Source organism: Coptis chinensis, chromosome 6 (genome assembly GCF_015680905.1).
Source record: "Coptis chinensis isolate HL-2020 chromosome 6, ASM1568090v1, whole genome shotgun sequence".
Lineage (NCBI taxonomy): Eukaryota > Viridiplantae > Streptophyta > Magnoliopsida > Ranunculales > Ranunculaceae > Coptis > Coptis chinensis.
The window spans coordinates 25,972,862-25,991,868 of NC_141461.1; the positions used below are offsets into that span (position 1 = coordinate 25,972,862).

The 19,007-nt window shown below is 35.1% G+C and overlaps 1 long non-coding RNA gene across 1 annotated transcript; it reads left to right on the forward strand.

The window, feature by feature from the left end:
• Positions 1 to 3,082: 3,082 nt before the first annotated feature.
• Positions 3,083 to 15,290, forward strand: LOC147492345 (uncharacterized). Its single transcript, XR_015198983.1, has 3 exons — positions 3,083 to 4,594; positions 6,304 to 6,979; positions 15,079 to 15,290. It is a non-coding gene; the product is annotated as an uncharacterized LOC147492345 (long non-coding RNA).
• Positions 15,291 to 19,007: the final 3,717 nt, after the last annotated feature.

The window sequence follows — 19,007 nt, forward strand, 5'->3', positions numbered from 1 at the left end:
GGATTATGTAACCATCGCACCTATTGTGCGATCTTCCATGGACTCATGAGGTAATTGACAAATGGAACAGGGGGTATAACCTTAAAGTTTCTTTCACAATGGCTTGAAGATAAAGCGGTTTATGAATATCCGATTCGTTAACATGTCTTCCTTTGCCAACGTGAGCATCCAACTCATCCTTAGCCTTTCTTAGCACATGGCAATTATTCAACAAAGAAAGATAGGACCAAAGTTAGGGTGATCATGGTTGTGTTATGCGTACCACTTAGAACCATATAGCCTCACGTAAAATCTGAAACCCATCAAGTAAACTAATATTCCATAACAGAAAAATATCCGGAGAACTTAATTTCTTGTCGTTACTAAGATAAGAAAGCAAATTAACAATAATGCTAATAAGAAACTTTTAAATGATTTTTGTTGTTTGCTCGGTTACCAAACTTAAATTTCTACATAACAACATTGTATCGAAATTGAATGATCATGATATTGACTTTACCGCAATCGTAATTCCATCCGCAAAAACTTAAGTAAATATGTCCAAAATTGTGCGGTTTAGTAATGCTTACAGCACGTAGCCTTGATGATGATGGTATCGTGGTCGTAGCGAGGGGAACTCCATACCTTCTAAACTGGAAATCATCACATCAATAAAATCTTCATGATCCCCAATCTGCAGAAAAGTTTTCTCTGTCGATGCTCCCCGCACTCCAACTTCGAACACGAGTCGAGATCTCTACCGTAGATTTCATGGCTCCCTTGTACCCTCCATAATTAATCCATCAAGAAATGGAAATGCTTCCATGGCGTGCGACCACCCAAAAAAGATAAAGACATTGACTCGGTGCTTTTTTCGAACCGGCAGATCTCATTTTTTGGTTACACTCAGATTACACTCAATTTTTTGGTTATTTTTTAATTCCTTTTGCTTACAGGGGAAAACCCAAAATTAAAAGAATGAGAGTAGTAGTTTCATTGGGAGAAAAAAAAAATTGTGAATGAGAGTAGTAGTTTCATTGGGAGAAAAAAAAAATTGTGAGAAACAGAAGATACGGGGGAGAATCGAAAAGAATCGGTTAGTATTCTCCGATTAAACTTTTCCTTTTCTTAACCTCTTATTAAATAACCCAATTATTTCTAATTAAATGGCATTTATTGTACTTTACTAATAGAGAGACTAATAAATATAGGCGTACAATTCATATAGTTATATAGTGCGTGCATTTGGTTTTCAACATGAATTTACACAAAACTCCTCTGTGAGTGTGTTATAATTTAAGGGTATAAATGGAAATAAAAGTTGAAATGACGGAATAGTCCTTTTTAAAGGTATTGAATATTTTATTTTAATATATAATCAAGGGTATTTAGTGGTAGATAAAATGTTGGTCTAATTTAAAAGGTCAGGTTAATTATAGTGTACTTTACTAATAGAGATGACAACACACACTATACACAAAGGGCGAGTATTTTTATTTATTTATTTTTTTGTTGGGTCAAATATGAAAAGACATTATATCTCGAGTGATTTTGGACACATCTATAAAAATATTTCTGTACCCCCAACTTTAAGATAAATAAATAAAATTGTTTTAGACACATTTAAATTCCTAAATTATCTTTTTTTTATTAGGCGTATCCAAAACAAAACAAGTCATTTATTATAGTGAGACTATTAAGTATCCCATACTAAAGTACTAAATCCTAGATATTATGCATTTTTCATTTGTAACTTAAAAAAAACATGTTCTTCTTCTTCTTTAAAAAGAAAAAAAATGTGTTTTTTATTTCTTTTCCAATAATTTATCTCTTTCGCAACATTTCTCTCACCAATAAACATGTAAAGACTCGCTTATGATTTGAATCAATCATTTTAAAGTAATGAGAATGAAAAAAAAAATCAAAATCAAAATTTGACGAATGGGAGAACTTAGAAGACTATTATACTTAGGATTACTACAATAGACAAATACAAATATCTACGATTTTTGTCCGGCCTAAGTCTCGATCAACAACTAATGATTTTGAATTATGAAGTACAAGATTATAAAGTCGTGTGTTGTTTCATTTTTATTTTATTTTATTTTTTTGTTTCTATTGGGAGATATTATTAGATTAAGGCGGTTATTGGAATATGACAAAAAGTTTAATTGGTTATGGAGTATAAGAGTGTTTTATGTGGGTGTCCAAAATCACCGAAAATCTTTGTATAAAAATGAATCCCATAATGAAAGCTGAGAAGTGTCTATTCACAGCCTTTCCACAAATCGCTCCAATTTTGTGTTCTCATTCTTAAACTCTCGAGCTGTTTCAGACTTTCAGTTGATAATGTAGAAAATGGAGTACCGGCCACGTACATTTATGTTGTTGCTGTAATCCGAAACTGTGGATAAATTACAAATAACACTCGTAATTAAATGAGACGGTGCTAATAAATTGGGTTTGACTATTATGATTATTATTGTAGCCATTCAGGACGGAGACACAGCAACAGTCAACAACCATCCACCAATAATGGATTGTTTGTGAACCATTCTATTCTGTGTATGTGTGAGATGTCTCACTCCTTAAATCAAATATATATGGGTTTTTTCTAACAAATAAATAATACAATTTGACCTCATTAATTAGATTATAGAGGAATTAATGTCAGTTCTGATCATTCCATTATATATTTTTTCAACATAAAAATGAAGTATTCTATCTGGACGAACGTAGGAACGAACAAACTACTTTGACAATATATATGCATTAATGCATGGGCTGAAGGGCTTGATTATATTATATATCTGAGTATATAATCCTACCTACATTAATATCCATTCTCCCCATGTTCATAAGGAGCCACATCAGCAGATTTTATAAAAAATCTCTATTTAAAAAATAATTAATTGGTTGATTACTTACTTAATCTTATTATTGTTGTGTTTAGCAATTTATAAAAAAACGTTTTGGTTTTTTTACATGCTAGCTAGGGGATTAAAAAAACCACGCCTAATTTGAATTGTTTGCCAGTGAATAATTAAGTAATTAACAACCAAAAAACAAAACACAACCCAACCCATTTGTTAAACGCCCCAAACTCTCTGACAAAAAAAAGAGCTATGGCGGCAGAACATCTCTATAACTTGCTCTAACCCATCCATATTCAAAGCTATAAACCCTGACCACCACCGTTAAGGTCTACAATGGGACTAAACAAGCAAATAAAACCATTACAAGAGCCCAAAATATAAGGATAATGGTCATTAAACGAGTCAGCAAGGAAATGTTCATCAGCTAATGTGAGTGGGTATATGGGCCTTTTAAGGATTGTTTCATTGTCTTCAAGATAGTATATACGGAACCGAAAAAAGGAGAGACTTCTTTGAAGTGGAGAAGAATGTCGGGACTAAGTTTAGAGAGTTGGGCTAACTTGGTGGTGGGAAATGTAGGATGTGAAAGAATAATGCACTAGAGTTTGCAGACGCATCTGTATTTACGCGTTTGTTTAAAGTGTAGCCTTGACAGAATGTTGGTAGTGATTTCCAGTGGTAAATTTTCCATTGTTTTACAATTCTGGGAGAAGTAGTGGAAGAGACTAGAGAGTGGGGTGTGCGTATTTTAGGTTTGGGGAAAGACTATATTCAATTTTCAATTCAATTTGACAGTTTTTTTTTTTTTTGAATGTGATATGGGAAGCTAGGAATAAGTCCACATTTGATCACATACATAGGCACTAAGGCACATAACAAATGCATTGAAGGATTGGAGGAAGTAGACCAGTAGAGTAAAAGCCTCAAAATTCTAACTCTACTAACATATATGCTTGAGAAATAACCCACTGTTAAATTGTTAATGAAGATTGCTACTTTTGTCAGGGGTAGAGAAAATCAGGGTTTACATCAGTGATGTCGTTTCATTAGGTGACAGTAATTTTTTTTTTTCTTTAATTCTTTATGAAGCATGCAGAATATATGTTGCTGGAGAAACGCCTCAAAAGTCGAAAGGGTCATATATCACATAAATATGTGGAGTCACAATCCTTTTCAGCTTGGACAGAGTCATTAGAAGGGTTGATGTGGATGGAGTGCAGATGCTATAAGCCTATAAGCATATCCAGTGAGAGTTTCCTGTTCTTTTCTATTTGTTGCTTGGTTCTTTTCTCCCTTTTGCATATCTTTTCGATCAACCAGAAAAGTTAGAAAGCGTATTGCACTTTTGTTAAAGATCAATCTTCTTTGCTGATTTCTGTGAGCTTTTCTCTTTATCCAACCTAATGAGGTGAGATATCTAAACAATATGGTCGAGGGATTATTCTGTATCTAAAAGAAGGGGTGGAACTGCAATTGCAAAGGTGTGCTTACAAGGTCTACACTTTTCCTTTCTCATTAGACACTATTCGATTATAATACTGAGATACCAAAGGTAATGCCAGAACCGAAACCTAAAAGTGAATATACATGTCACGGATGTTGTAATATTCCCAAAAGACTCGGAAAAATGATGATACCAAAAGGAGCTAACTCGAGAAAATAACTACAATCGAACATCATGAGACCAAAACTACATCCCTATTGAACAACATCAATGAAAGAACTCTCTCTCTCTATCAGTAAGTTTTCGATTCTATTCTTTCTTAACCTTCTCTCTCTACCTGCTTGCAATAGTGTAGATAATCAATCGAAGAAAGTATATGAGATCAACTATAGTATTTTTGTTGAATCTGTTTTGACTTGATTTGAAAAGTTTAGAAAGCAATTACTGCATTAGCTTTGTGAATTTAGAAACCTAAAGAGAGGATTTGGAGAGACTACAATTTCTGCTAATAAAAAAGCTACATATAATTTCTTGCTGGTGGTGGTTGTATACTTTGTCACAAGGGCATATGAATTGTGTAGTGGTCGGATTACTGTTTGCATCATTGATTAGAGCCCTCTATTTTGCTCTCTTTTTTGTCTCATTCAAATATTTATATAGTAGAAGTTAGTTATTGGTTGAGAAACTACTGATCAAGATAATGGGCTAATGATTGCAATGACTCCAATTGCTGAGCATGAGTTACTTCAAAGGAAGAACTCATGAATTTGTTTCTTAAAGCCATACAAAGTTCTTTGGTTTAAGGACAACGTTAGTATTGTATGATCATTTGATAGGCATGTGTATATGAAGGCTCAATACGAAAGGTCATTGTGCAACAACAATGCATCCATGATATGATATTTTTAGAAACTTATGCAGATATCATGTGTACATGATATGTGACTGTCTAGCTACCTTAATGCTTTTGTTCATTTACTTTTTTTTTTCCTTAAAGTGCATTAAGTATTCAAGTATTGACTTTGTCACAAGCTTCTTTAATGAAAAAATGTTAGCTATCGGCATCGGCGCTAGCATCTATGGATCATAAAGTCTTGCCAAACTTTGGGAAAAATGGATAAACCGCGAGTTGTGCTCTTAGAAAGTTTGTTTTGATCTCCCACTTTAGGACTTTCAGATAAAGTGCCTACACCTTACAATAGAGCAAGTAATAAATCGTTTTTTTTTTTTAAAATTTTTTGTGTCAAAGTTTCGCGAAATCAATTTTGAGTTTTACTTACATTATTCATTTTTTATCTTCGCTGCCTTATTCAAAGAACATTATAGTGGTTCCTTAAGTCGAACAACAGCTCCATAGAATCAGTGACAAATTTGATTGTACAAATGCATTGGTTCAGGCCACTTCTTAATCCATATTCATCAGGCTTTAGTTCTTGGCAGATAGCCTTCTTTTAGAGCTTCTTTTACTAAGTGGGGGGAACCATTATTCTATGTATGGTAGCCATCGGCGTTGGCACTAGAGATTAACTTTTTCAACCTTAATGAAAATGGAAATTCTTCTTATAATGGTGAGTGTTTAGTATTTTTATTTTGTTTGAATGCTCTTTAAGTTTGGTTTATTTGTCGAGGCTATTAGATCATTTAATAATATGATTTGGTTAGCTATAATTGCTTTTGAAATTGTCTCTATTTTTTCCTTCTCCTGGGTAGGTAAATTTATGTTGTAATAGGAAATTGAAGTAAATTATTAGTAGTAATAGAGAAGAAGGTGAATTTTGGTGAAGAAAATTATTAGTAGTAACAGCGCCAGTTTTAGGATTTGACCAATAGAAACCATAAGTTAAGGTTTTAATTGCGAGAAGGGTTTGGTGATTTTAATTTCATATGCGAATTGATTTCTGGCACTAGCTAACACATTAATTCCAATATTGAGCACATTAACTTCAAAACTGTTTAATTATACTCATGGTTTGAATTGATTTTATTCTTTGCATTAACATGTAGCAAATAGGATCATTTCCACTTTGAAGCTTAAGGAAGAACCAAAGGCACTCACTTAGAGGCTCTAGAAAAGTTGTACGGTGATTTGAAACAAGTCCTTTATGAGCCAACGACAAGCAAAGTGAGTCCAACATATGTACCCTGCTTCACAAATATTATGGTTGTGATCTATATGATATATGCAGTTAGAGCTACCACTAAATATATTTATTTGCATTCGACAATAAATTAGATATTCCATTTAAGGTTTAAGCTAGACACATTGGTCATAGGGAGCCACGTCACCAAAGTTTTTAAAAAAGTCATTTCTTAAAAAATAATTACTTTTCTTCTTACCAAAATAGCCCTGAAATTTGGTTTGTTTTCGTAATTTCATACAAGTCTATTTGGTCTTTTCAAGTGTTTTGAAAACAAAATAGCCAATACATGCCCTTTTATGAATTGTACGCCGGGGGTACTTAGGTAATTAAAAACCTGAAAAGAAACCCAATCGTTCATCAAACATTTTTGTAAAAAAAAAACCCCCAGTTCCAAACCCTCTTCAAACCGCAGGTAACCATGACCTTTGGGATTCTTCTATTCCTACCAACACTCCTTATTTATCATGATGACCGTGAATTATGGGGAGATGACGTGGAATTGAAGAATTCAGAACTGAAGGGTTCTCAAATTGAAGAAGGTAACATTAAATTTACTCATTGTTGTTATATTTACTTAATTTTTATACTCCTCAATTATTTTTCATTCAAGTTTTAATTTGTTCATTGTCAAGAGATCTCATTTCAAGTGGTTTAGTGTTTCCCCACATATAATTCGATAGATGAATGCTTGAGTCTAATTAGAAACGCTTGCTTTGTCATGGAGTTATTAAAGATATAATTATCATGTATAGTTGTTTTGGGATCTTTTGCTTCAAAACATATGGTATGTGACTCCGTGTTGCAAACAACGCTTTATTTAACAAAACAAAACACGCATTCATGAAAATCACCAATTTATCTCAACATCACCTGTGATTTACTCCACCACATCTAATGACAACAACTCCTGGACATGTATATATTTGACTGCATGCTCATTAATTGTATTATTAATTTATTATTAATGTAGGCTAATTTTATATGATAAGTAAGAGAGTTTGAAAAGGGCATGTAGTTTGGTTGGTGAGATGAGAATATGATAACATGTGATGGGGTTATGGGAAATACAATTAAGGGCACACATGCATTAGCATGGAGAGGTAGAATATTTAAGGTTGGGAAGAGGATATACTCTGCCTCAGTGTGTTTTTGGCAGTTTGGAGAAGTGCAACTATTGATAGGGTCGGGAAGACAGGTAGGGTCTGACAGGAAACATTATAGTGTGAGAGAGGGGATTGATATTGAGATTGGAGAGGAGATGTACATGTGTCTACCTCCCTGTGTTTGTGTTGGATGACACATGTGTTTGAATAAACTCCTTTTCATATATAGGCTGACGTTCCAAGCAAAAATGATGCAAAAAATAACAAATTATGATACTTATTAATAAGACTAAATGTTACTTTGTCCCTTTTTCTTCTTTTCCTGTTTTCTTTACTTATTGATTGGAACTTTCCTGTTCAGGTATACCGTACCATGTGGCAGGAGGAGTGTAGGAACCGTTATTTCAGAACGAATATTTCTACAAACCGCGAGAACCCACGCGCAGCGGAATCAATGGGGTTCTCACGATTTTGAATAGAGAACATACCTTTTGAGAATCGGCTTAGATATAATCTCTGAGAATCAAAGCTTTATCAAATCCGAAATCAACCCCTTGATCTTCTGTTGTAATCCTTTAGAATAGATTGGACATTGTGTGGGCAACGATCTACCAATCCCCTTCTTTCTCACAAAGCTAGATCCAATTTCATCCAGAGAGAGAGAGTATTCTATTTATAGGCTACAACAGGGACCATGAGGAGAAATTAGGGTTGGGCCTCTTGACGGGCTTGGGCTTCCCATGTTTGCCCAGAACGCAGGCTTATTCCACTAAAGGCTATTGTTGCACTACCGCCCTAATCCCAAATTACGTGTCAGCGTTTATGGGCTCCATATTATATGCTCGTTGATCTCCCCGTGTTTAAGATATCGAATGTCCGTTGATTAAGTCAAGTTCCTGACAACTACATTAATCAACTTCTTATGTCCTTGAGTAGTACCACTCAACCTCATTGTCATGTCGGAATAAATCCACCTGCAGGGTTTACATGACAATCTTTTTGAGCTCCTCAAGGGGACATCATCAACCTGACTTCTTGCGGGACACGGATTCCTTCTATAATCAGCAACACTCCTTACATACAATGTTATTACCCAATCCATCGAGTTTGTTGATTCACAAATGAATCTCACTCATTGATGATTTAAAGCAATGTACAATGCATGTAAGTGCCCGTTATTATATCCGGATTAGGAGGACAGGCATCCATAATAACAGAGGCGTTTGTTCTCTTATATAGTCAGTATAATGAGAAACAACCTCACTTGGTCCTGTTCAATATACACAAAGTGTACTAGTATAATCCTATAGTCAAGATAAACTAATACCAGATGATACTACAATCGTACTAATGGTTTGTCCAAATTCATCTAGGTTGTGAACGATTACTTATACTTTATAAAGTACTGATGATATGATCTTCTGTGTGTTCACACCATATCATCTACAACATAAAGTATTAGACACATGCATATAACTAATAACATATATAATATACATAACATTTGCCCATATGATTCTCATTCAAAATATAAAAAATTAGAGTTAATACAAAAGTAATGCTTTTAGTATATAACCCTATCAATCTCCCATTTATACTCAAAGCATTGCTTTTTAGTATACTACTAACAAATCTCCTACTTATACTTAAAGCTATGCTGCTAAGCATCTGATTCCCATCCCCTCAACATGCCCGTCAAGGGGTCAGCTAGGTTATCTTCTGATGCTATCTTGGTAACATAAACATCTCCTCTTTTCTAGGTGGTACTTGCGCTCAATATGTTTACTTGCTTAGAAGAAGTTGCGGACCCAAAACTGTTTCTTTGGCTGCCTTAATGGCTGCCACATATTCAGCTTCCATGGTGGAGTCAGACAAGCATTTATGCTTGACACTCTTCCATACTATGGCTCCACCTCACAAGGTAAACACACAACCTGAGGTAGACTTACTCTTGTCCCTATCTGACCCTTCAACACCCTCCACACCGAGAAGTAGTAAGCCACGATAGTGTGGACATTTACCATTCTACATTCGTGGAAATACTTTTGGAGTTCACGATAGTGTAGACTGTATACCCTAAGGGAACCAAACTATCTGCATGGTATACTAACATATAATCCTTAGTCCTTTTCAGGTACTTCATTATATGTTTTACCGCAGTCCAGTGCCCTTGTCTAGTGTTCTTCTGATATCTGCTAACCATGCCAACGGCAAAGCAGATGTCTAGCCTCGTGTATAACATGGCGCATATTAAGCTTCCTATAGCCGAAGCAAAAAGAACCGCTTTCATGTCCTCTATCTCTTTTGGTGTCTTGGGACACATATCGTTTGATAGAGGAACTCCATGCCTGAAAGGCAAAAAACCTTTCTTGGAGTTTTGCGTGTTAGAATGAGTCAACATAGTATCAAAGTAGGTAGCCTGAGATAAGCACAACATCATTTTCTTGCAATCTCTTATAATTTTGATCCCAAGGATGTGACCCGCTTCTCCCATGTCCTTCATATCAAATTGCTTTGAAAACCATACTATTATGTCTAACAACACTTTCACATTGTTTCCAATGAGTAAGATGTCATCTACATAAATCACAAGAATTACCACTATGTTTCCATCAAATTTCTTGTACAAAACAAGATGCTCTTGACCTTTTTCAATGAATCCTTCTGGTTGCTCTATATAGATGGTTTCCTCAAGACTTCCATTAAGGAAAGCTATCTTGACATCCATTTTATAGACCCACTTGTATCCAATGGGTTTTATACCATTGGGTGGCTCTACAAGCTCCCAGATCTGATCAGAATCCATAGATTCCATCTCAGAATTCATTGCCTTTGCCAAGATATTACATCTCTATCTTGGAGTGCTTCATTGTAGGTCCAGGGATCAGGATCTTGTTTATCAGTGGTTATGTCTAAAGACATTCCCAAACCAATCACCTATCTGGTTGTCTAACAACCCTCCCACTACGACGAAGCACCTCTTGTTCTTGTACGTCATTTGTGACACGTTGTGGTTCCTATTCTTGTACAATTGGTACTGAAGTAGTTTAATGTCTCTCCTCTCAATACTTCTAGAATAATACTACTCTGGGTAAAATTTAATGCACTGTGGGTGGAATAAGATTAATGATGTATAAATTGCCTTCTAATGTACCAGAACAGATAAAAAGTTTATTTTTCTTAATGACAATCTTGTCATTTAAAAGAAACAGAATATCCATCCTTAATTAACATAGAAACTGAAATCAAGTTTTTTCTAAAATTAGGCACATAAAGACAATTCTTTAACACCTTAGTTTTATTTCTACCAAAAGATAAACAAACATCTCCCACTGCAGCAGCTACTACTCTGGTAGCATCCCTAAAGATAAGGCAATCTCTCCAGCACTAAGTTTTCTGGTTTCCTGGAACCTCTGCAATGAAATGCAGACATGGTTAGTGGTTCCCGTATCTACACACCAGGTTATGGTAGATAACACTGCTAAACATGTTTAAACTACTAGTGCATGAGATATACCTCCATTATTCTCTTTGTTGAGAAGAGGACAATCTGGCTTCCAGTGTCCTGACTGCTTACACTTGTAGCATTTGCCCTTAGGCTTTTTCACAGCTCCTTGAGGTCCCATGCCCTTCTTTGCCATATTCTTATGCTTCTGAACATTATTCTTCTTATTTCCGCCATTAGGCATAGAAGTAGAAACCTTCTCAGTAGCATAAACCTGAACATAACTCTGCTTAAAGAGACTCTCAGCTGACTGAAGTTCTGTCATCAGTTCCGCCGAAGAATATAACTTTTTGTTCATGTTGTAGTTAAGGCGGAACGGTTCAAACCTCTCAGGCAGCGTCATGAGAATGATATCGACCTGCGTTTTCGCATCGATATCAGCTCCAAGGATCTCCAACTCATTCAGATAAGCCATCATCCTGAGCATATGATCCCTTACAGGAGTCCCTTCAGTCATAGTTGTGGTCATCAAGTTTTTCATGGCAGTTTGCCTAGCAGCCTTATTCTGGTGTCCAAAGAGTTCCTTGAGATTGAGCATCATATCATAAGTCGTGGTCATGGCCTGATGTTGATGTTGCAGCACACCTGACATAGATGCCAGAATGTAACACCGCGACATCTCATCTGCCTTGTTCCACTTCTTATATGCTTCTTTCTCCTCTTCTCCAGCAATATCTTCAGGCTTAGGTGGACATTCCTCATTGAGTACATATTTGTACTCTTCAGCAGTCAACACGATATCCAAGTTGCGTTTCCAGTCTATGTAATTAGGGCCAAGAAGTTTGTTTTCCTTAAGAATAGTTGCTAGTGGGTTGAAAGTAACCATTTTGAAAACATAAGAATCACATAAAATAACTATTATGTAGGGCAAAAACTTATTGAGTTAATAACAAAAATTAATTAATTAATCAACCCATCACTTGCACCTTCCACACAGAGAAGTAGTAAGCCACGATAGTGTAGACGTTTACCATTCTACATTCGTGGAAATACTTATGGAGTTAACTTAAAAATCAATTAATTAACTCGTCAGCACCCTACACACCGAGATGTAGTAAGCCACGATAGTGTGGATGTGTACCCTATCTACATTCGTGTAGAGAGGTTTTTCCTATTAGTTCTACTGCTCATCAACTTAGCAGCACACCACTCGTTAAAGTGGACACATACCATCTAGACAAGTAAAACTAAAATGCTGACCTTCTTTGGTCCTACAAATAATAGCAGTGACTCCGATGGGGAGGATACCATTACTTGCATCTAAGTGTATACCATTACTCAACTTCTTAGTCCATTATTTGTAATGAATCCCTTCAGATGGAGAAGTGAATCCATACATTAATAACTTCATATAGTTGTCCTTTAGAAGTTTGTTCTGGTAATCCGTAATTAGACTCATCCGATATGGAGGAAGGCACTAAAACCGACGCGCAAGTATAATTATATTACCAACAAACTAGTAATGGAGACCGTGGGATTTATACGAAACTAAATTCCCGCTCCCACTTGGTTATTTAGAACTGAGGATCTTTCTGTTTACTGGTCAGGCCTATGTCCATGTTATCTATTATTCATGTGGGCTTAGTTTTTAACAAACATCCACAAATAAAAACATGCATATAGAATAAGCAAATATGAACAATAAAATGGAAAACAAATTCGGAACTGTTATGGCCCATATTCATTGCTCCATCCTATTCGCTGAACTCTTTTAGTTGCCTTCACAAAGTCCGATGGGGTTCGGGGCAGTGCCCCGATTTTTTTAATTTTAGAAATCGTGACCTGTTTCCTTCATTGGAAACCTCATGAAATCACTTCATAGACCCTGAATAGCAAACATAATCATCTCATCTTAGAGAAAAAAAATTTCTCTTTCTGCCTTGAAGGGCGCGACCCGCGCTCCAAATATACCTGTATAGGGCGCGTGGCGCGCTCATACCTTTAGTGACTTCCAACCGCATCAGCGCGACCCACGCTCCACTTTTGCCTGTCCAAGGCGCGTGGCGCGCTCACTTCCAATTTCTCTTTTTGTGGCGTTAAGGGCGCGACCAGCGCTCCAGTTGTGCCTGCATAGGGCGCGACCCGCGCTCACTTCTAGGTGCTTCAGCGCGACCCACGCTCCACCCGCGCTCCAACGGAAAAAATTCAGATCCAGATTTTGACCAATCCAAATCTTGATCTTTTTGATCTTTTGATCTTTACAATAGATTAAATCAATGATAAAAACAATAACACGATACATACCGTGATTTAAATTACATCCATTGATAATCAAAACTTGTAAAAACGATCAATTTTTCATAAAATAAAAAACGATGCATTTCTTTCCAGAAATCATTCTGACCATAACAGTTGGTCTAGATGCCTGCAAAACCATGTTAGAACAGTTCTACATCTACCAACATCTACATGCTCCGATACCAATTGTAGGAACCATTATTTCAGAACGAATATTTCTACAAACCGCGAGAACCCACACACAGCGGAATCAATGGGGTTCTCATAATTTTGAATAGAGAACATACCTTTTGAGAATCATCTTAGATATAATCTCTGAGAATCAAAGCTTTATCAAATCCGAAATCAACCTCTTGATCTTCTGTTGTATTCCTTTAGAACAGATTGGACATTATGTGGGAAATGATCTACCAATCCCCTTCTTTCTCACAAAGCTAGATCTAATTTTGGATCTATCTTTCCTTTCTCTTTTCTAATCCAGTGAATAGTGAATTTCATCCAGAGAGAAAATATTCTATTTATAGGCTACAACAGGGACCATGAGGAGAAATTAGGGTTGGGCCTCCTGACGGGCGGCTTGGGCTTCCCATGTTTGCCCAGAACACACGGCCCAAGTTCGTCAACAAATGACTTATTCCACTAAAGGCCATTGTTGCACTACCGCCCTAATCCCAAATTACGTGTCAGCATTTATGGGCTCCATATTATATGCTCGTTGATCTCCCTGTGTTTAAGATATCGAATGTCCGTTGATTAAGTCAAGTTACTGACAACTACATTAATCAACTTCTTATGTCCTTGAGTAGTACCACTCAACCTCATTGTCATGTCAGAATAAATCCACCTACAGGGTTTACATGACAATCTTTTTGAGCTCCTCAAAGGGACATCATCAACCCGACTTCTTGTGGGACACGGATTCCTTCTATAATCAACAACACACCTTACATGCAATGTCATTACCCAATCCATCGAGTTTGTTGATTCACAAATGAATCTCACTCATTGATGATTTAAAGCAATGTACAATGCATGTAAGTGCCCGTTATTATATCCGGATTAGGAGGACAAACATCCATAATAACAGAGGCGTTTGTTCTCTTATATAGTCAGTATAATGAGAAATAACCTCACTTGGTCCTGTTCAATACACACAAAGTGTACTAGTGTAATCCTATAGTCAAGATAGACTAATACCAGATTATACTATAACCGTACTAATGGTTTGTCCAAATCCATTTAGGTTGTGAACGATTATTTATACTTTATAAGGTACTGATGATATGATTTTCTGTGTGTTCACACCATATCATCTACAACATAAAGTATTAGACACATGCATATAACTAATTAATAATATATATAATATGCATAACATTTGTCCATATGATTTTCATTCAAAATATAAAGAATTAGCGTTAATACAAAAGTAATGCATTTAGTATATAACCCTATCAAGAAGTACCAAGGAATGTTGCCGAATGCATGTCATAGCTTGGAGCTAAACCTTTTATGATAAGCATTATTGGGCATGACATGGCAGGTAATGTTTTTGTTGCTAACTCCATAACAATTTAAGATATAATCGGGAACCAAATGTAGTCATCTTTATTTTATTTTTTTAATTGTATATAGATCTCATTATAATGTTACTAGGTTGTCTGGAAAAAATGAAAGCTAATAAATACAAACTTAATTAGTAATTTTTTTTTATTTGAAATTCACAAATAGAATTAAGAAGCTCTATTCTAGGCATGTCAGATGTGAATGAGTTTATCATACTGTTTTGCAGGGGAATAATTAGTGGCTTTGAGATAGCTCTATGTTGTTACAAACTTCCCAAAGAGACAAGGACCTGTCCATTTAATTGGTGTATTTTAATTAGATTTATTTCATTTTTATGTGTGAGAATCCTATAAAATTGTGGTGGCATGGTGATGCTATTAAAAATGTAATGAAATCAACCTAAAAGATTTCCATTATTCATATATCCAGGGGATGAAGCTGCATGAACTCTTAAGTGGTATGCGCACTTACAATTTTACGTAATCTAAATTCATTAACAAAAGCCCAACAAAAGTTTTTAAAAATTAAAAAGACCCCAATTTACTGGCTTTAAATTTATAGGTGAACAAAAGCCCAATTAATTTTTTTTGAAAAATTAACAGGCCCTTCTGATGGGTTTAAAAATAGTAGGCCCGAACACAGGTCGGGTTGCATGGCTAGTTCTTATTAGAGCTGCTTTTAGTCGTTTTCTTAATAATTTGAGTATCATTAGTGCTGTCAAATTGTGTTAATGCCTACGACAAGACAATATAATGTAGGTAAGTAATGTAACCGACCATTTCTTTCTCCTCTATTTTTGTTTCTTGTTTTCTATTTTATTTGTTTAGTTTTTTTGTGTTTTATTCTTAAGACAGTTGCAATTCATAGTGTTATCAAGAGCATTCCCAATGCAAGTCACAAATATTCACCTCCACGTAGGCAGTATTTCTCATATTTTCCACCGTTTTGGTGAAAAGTAAGGTGAGACTGCCCAATGTAAAGGTGAATAATAATCTCGGACGGGATGTTGGATTCTGTCTGGAAGATTTTTGATCGAGACGGAATGTAACATCCCATATGGTATTTTATAACGAGGCAGGATGAAACATCCCGTCTGGTGACTCTAATATTAACAGACGCGAAACAACCCACTTTCACCTTCTTCCAGCGCCTCCATTGCGATTTTAGAAACCTCCATTGCCAAAAAAAATTTGATTTCTTCAATTCCCAATGACTTCTCCACCCCCCAATGATTCCCCACCTGCCTTACCACCTGAAGAGCGTGGTAGATGATTTGGAAATTTAAAAATATAAAAAAAAAGAGGGACAAAAAGGATTGTCGTCAAGAATTCAAAATGTGGGCTAGGAGGATGAAATTGAATTTGGGTTTAATTTTTCACCGCGTTGTGAAATCGAGGAACACCCACCATTAGTGTCAACATCGGTCCAACACGTAGCAAATAGAGTGGCGAAGTCTCAAGTAAGTTTTAGATTTTTTTTATGTTAATTATTATTATTTATATTAGTTTATATCAAGTTTGTTGTTGTGTAATTAGTTTGAATTTGTTGCATTGCGTTAAAAAAATTTGAGTTGAAATTATATCATGTTGAATAGTTTGTTGTATTGCGTGTAATATAGGCAATACACCTATGGAAAGTGCGTTGTGCACTTTGAAATGCTGTGTCATGGTGGCGTTGTTTGAAATAAAAAACGGATCCTAATTTTATCACGGTTACCAACAATATAGCTGCAACACCATTTGGAAATTTTTTAAATTCAAATTTGGGACAAAATGATCAAGCATTGTTGTTTGGGATAGTTGAGCAGTGGTGGAAATAGTTAAGGTTCTATTCATAAAGATAGAAAAGACTGACTAATCATCATAACTAGAGCTTATTCATTTTTAACCATTTTGATTCTTTTCTCTTTTCCAAGCAACGGAATTTCTACCTCACCTTTGGATTAGTATTTTGACTTCAAATCTCACCATTTCATACACTCACAAGGAAATATCTCTCAGATAAGTTTTCTATTTTACCTCCATATGCAGGGAAATGAGTAAAAAGTAGAACATCCCACATATTTAGTCAGAAAGACGGAAATTTGCAAATATATAAATAAAGTCTCATGGAAAGAATGTCAATCACATTTGAAGTGTCGGGTCCTTCACTTTAGCATCCTCTCACCTATTCTAAAATTTATATCATACTTTAGTGATAAGTCTGGGTATTAAAACAAGGCTTAGGACAGGTTAACAAGAAAAGGGTAAAAAGGATTCAAAAATTTATGAGAATATACTAAAGACTTTGTGTTTTTGACCTTCTTGGAAATTTTCTTCACTTGTAGACTGCAACACTTGAACTCTATCACTACTTTTGCTCAATTATATATATATATATATATATATATATATATATATATATATATATATATATTTTTTATATATATATATATTTTTTTTTTTTATTATTATTATTTTTCTTTGAGCAAAAGGAATGATTTTCTTCATTTGACTTTGGTAAAATTTCCTTCAAAATCTTCTTCGTTCTAACTTTCTCTTTAGTTCTTTAGAAATCCTCAGAAATATGGATAAGGCTAATAATATGGGATATACTCCTTATCTGGAGTTGTGTTTGAGATGATTGGTTTAAGAATAAAAGGTTTAATATATAAGGCTCAAAAGTGGTTAACATGATAATCCTACTAGGTGGGATAAAGGCTGATTGGTTCACTACTTGACTTATCAGTATGATATTCCGCTTTGAATAGACTACAAGACCTAATGGCTATCTCCCCAGTTGACGCCACCTCATGATTGACCAAATAAAAAATGAATGAGACTACATAATGAATTTATGCACAGAAAAATGGTTGAGTCAACTTGGACTCAGATTTACGTAAAGACTCTCAAAGAAATTAAAATTGAAAGGCTCAAGTCTCACAGGTCAAGTCTCTGTACTAATCTTCTAGTTTGGTAGAAGTTTAAGCTGTTTTTTCATTTGAAATTCCTCTAGTGGTGTATTATATGAACTTACTTTAGATTAAGACTTTTATCAGTGAGATCTATTTCTAGTAATAGAAACTTAGTTGAAAAGTCTTACTAATCCTGGTCATGACTTATAATTTCCAATTTCATTAGCCAGTTTAAACGATAAAAATATACTTTTCACCTAGAATCACCATAATTCACCTATAAACTTTCCAAATATTGTAATTAAAATATTGCAAAATTTTAATTCTCACCCCCTAACTAAATTAGGCATTGTCCTCAATGACTAAATAAAATAACTGAAAGCTTACCATAATTGAAATAATCAGAGAAGGAAGGATATTACCTTAAATGTGTGCAAAATTACATCAGCTAAAATCTGTAGAATTTATATCCTTAACAAAACAAATAAGAGTGATGATTTATAAGGATCAATAATTACTACAATGACTAAATATTTGTCATGTGCTCAATCCGTAGAGTTATACGTCTCTAAAAAGACAGAGAAAAGGTGCTAGAGTGGAATGTAAGAGTCACATGTACAAATGACACGACTGAAAAATAAAAATTAAAAATTAAACAATGAATAATAATAATAATAATAATAATTAATAATAATAATAAATCAATAGTTTCATTGTTGCACAGAATACAAGATTTGTCTCTGTCGTAAAATAAATAAAGCCATATTAGACAATCAAGTACACGAGTGATCAAAAATATTTATTAAGAAAATGAGGAACTGCGAGAGTCCAAATTTCTCTACCAGAAAATCAGTTAATAAGGTCGGATTGATTATCCCAATACAACTCCATTTTCCCAGGCCACTCGCCTTCTCATAATCGATTCGACAATCATAAAAACATCAAACAATATCTTTGTTACATTTGTCCCCTTAGAATAAAAGAAACAATCCCAACGGCGATTTTCGCATTTTTGTTTAAAAAATATCCGTTCATGGCATTGTTATCACAGGATTCCCCATAACAGAGTTCTGCATGAATCTTTCGTTTAGTTGCCATGTGCAACTGTTTGCAAACTTGTCCTTGAGCTGGGTTAATGTGTATGAGCCAAACATTACTGTCTGACATGGGGGTAAGAGGACACAACAAAACCACGAGGACGAGACTGAAAATTTAAACACTTGCTCTATATAAAATCTATCAGTTCAGAACCTTCTTTCTCC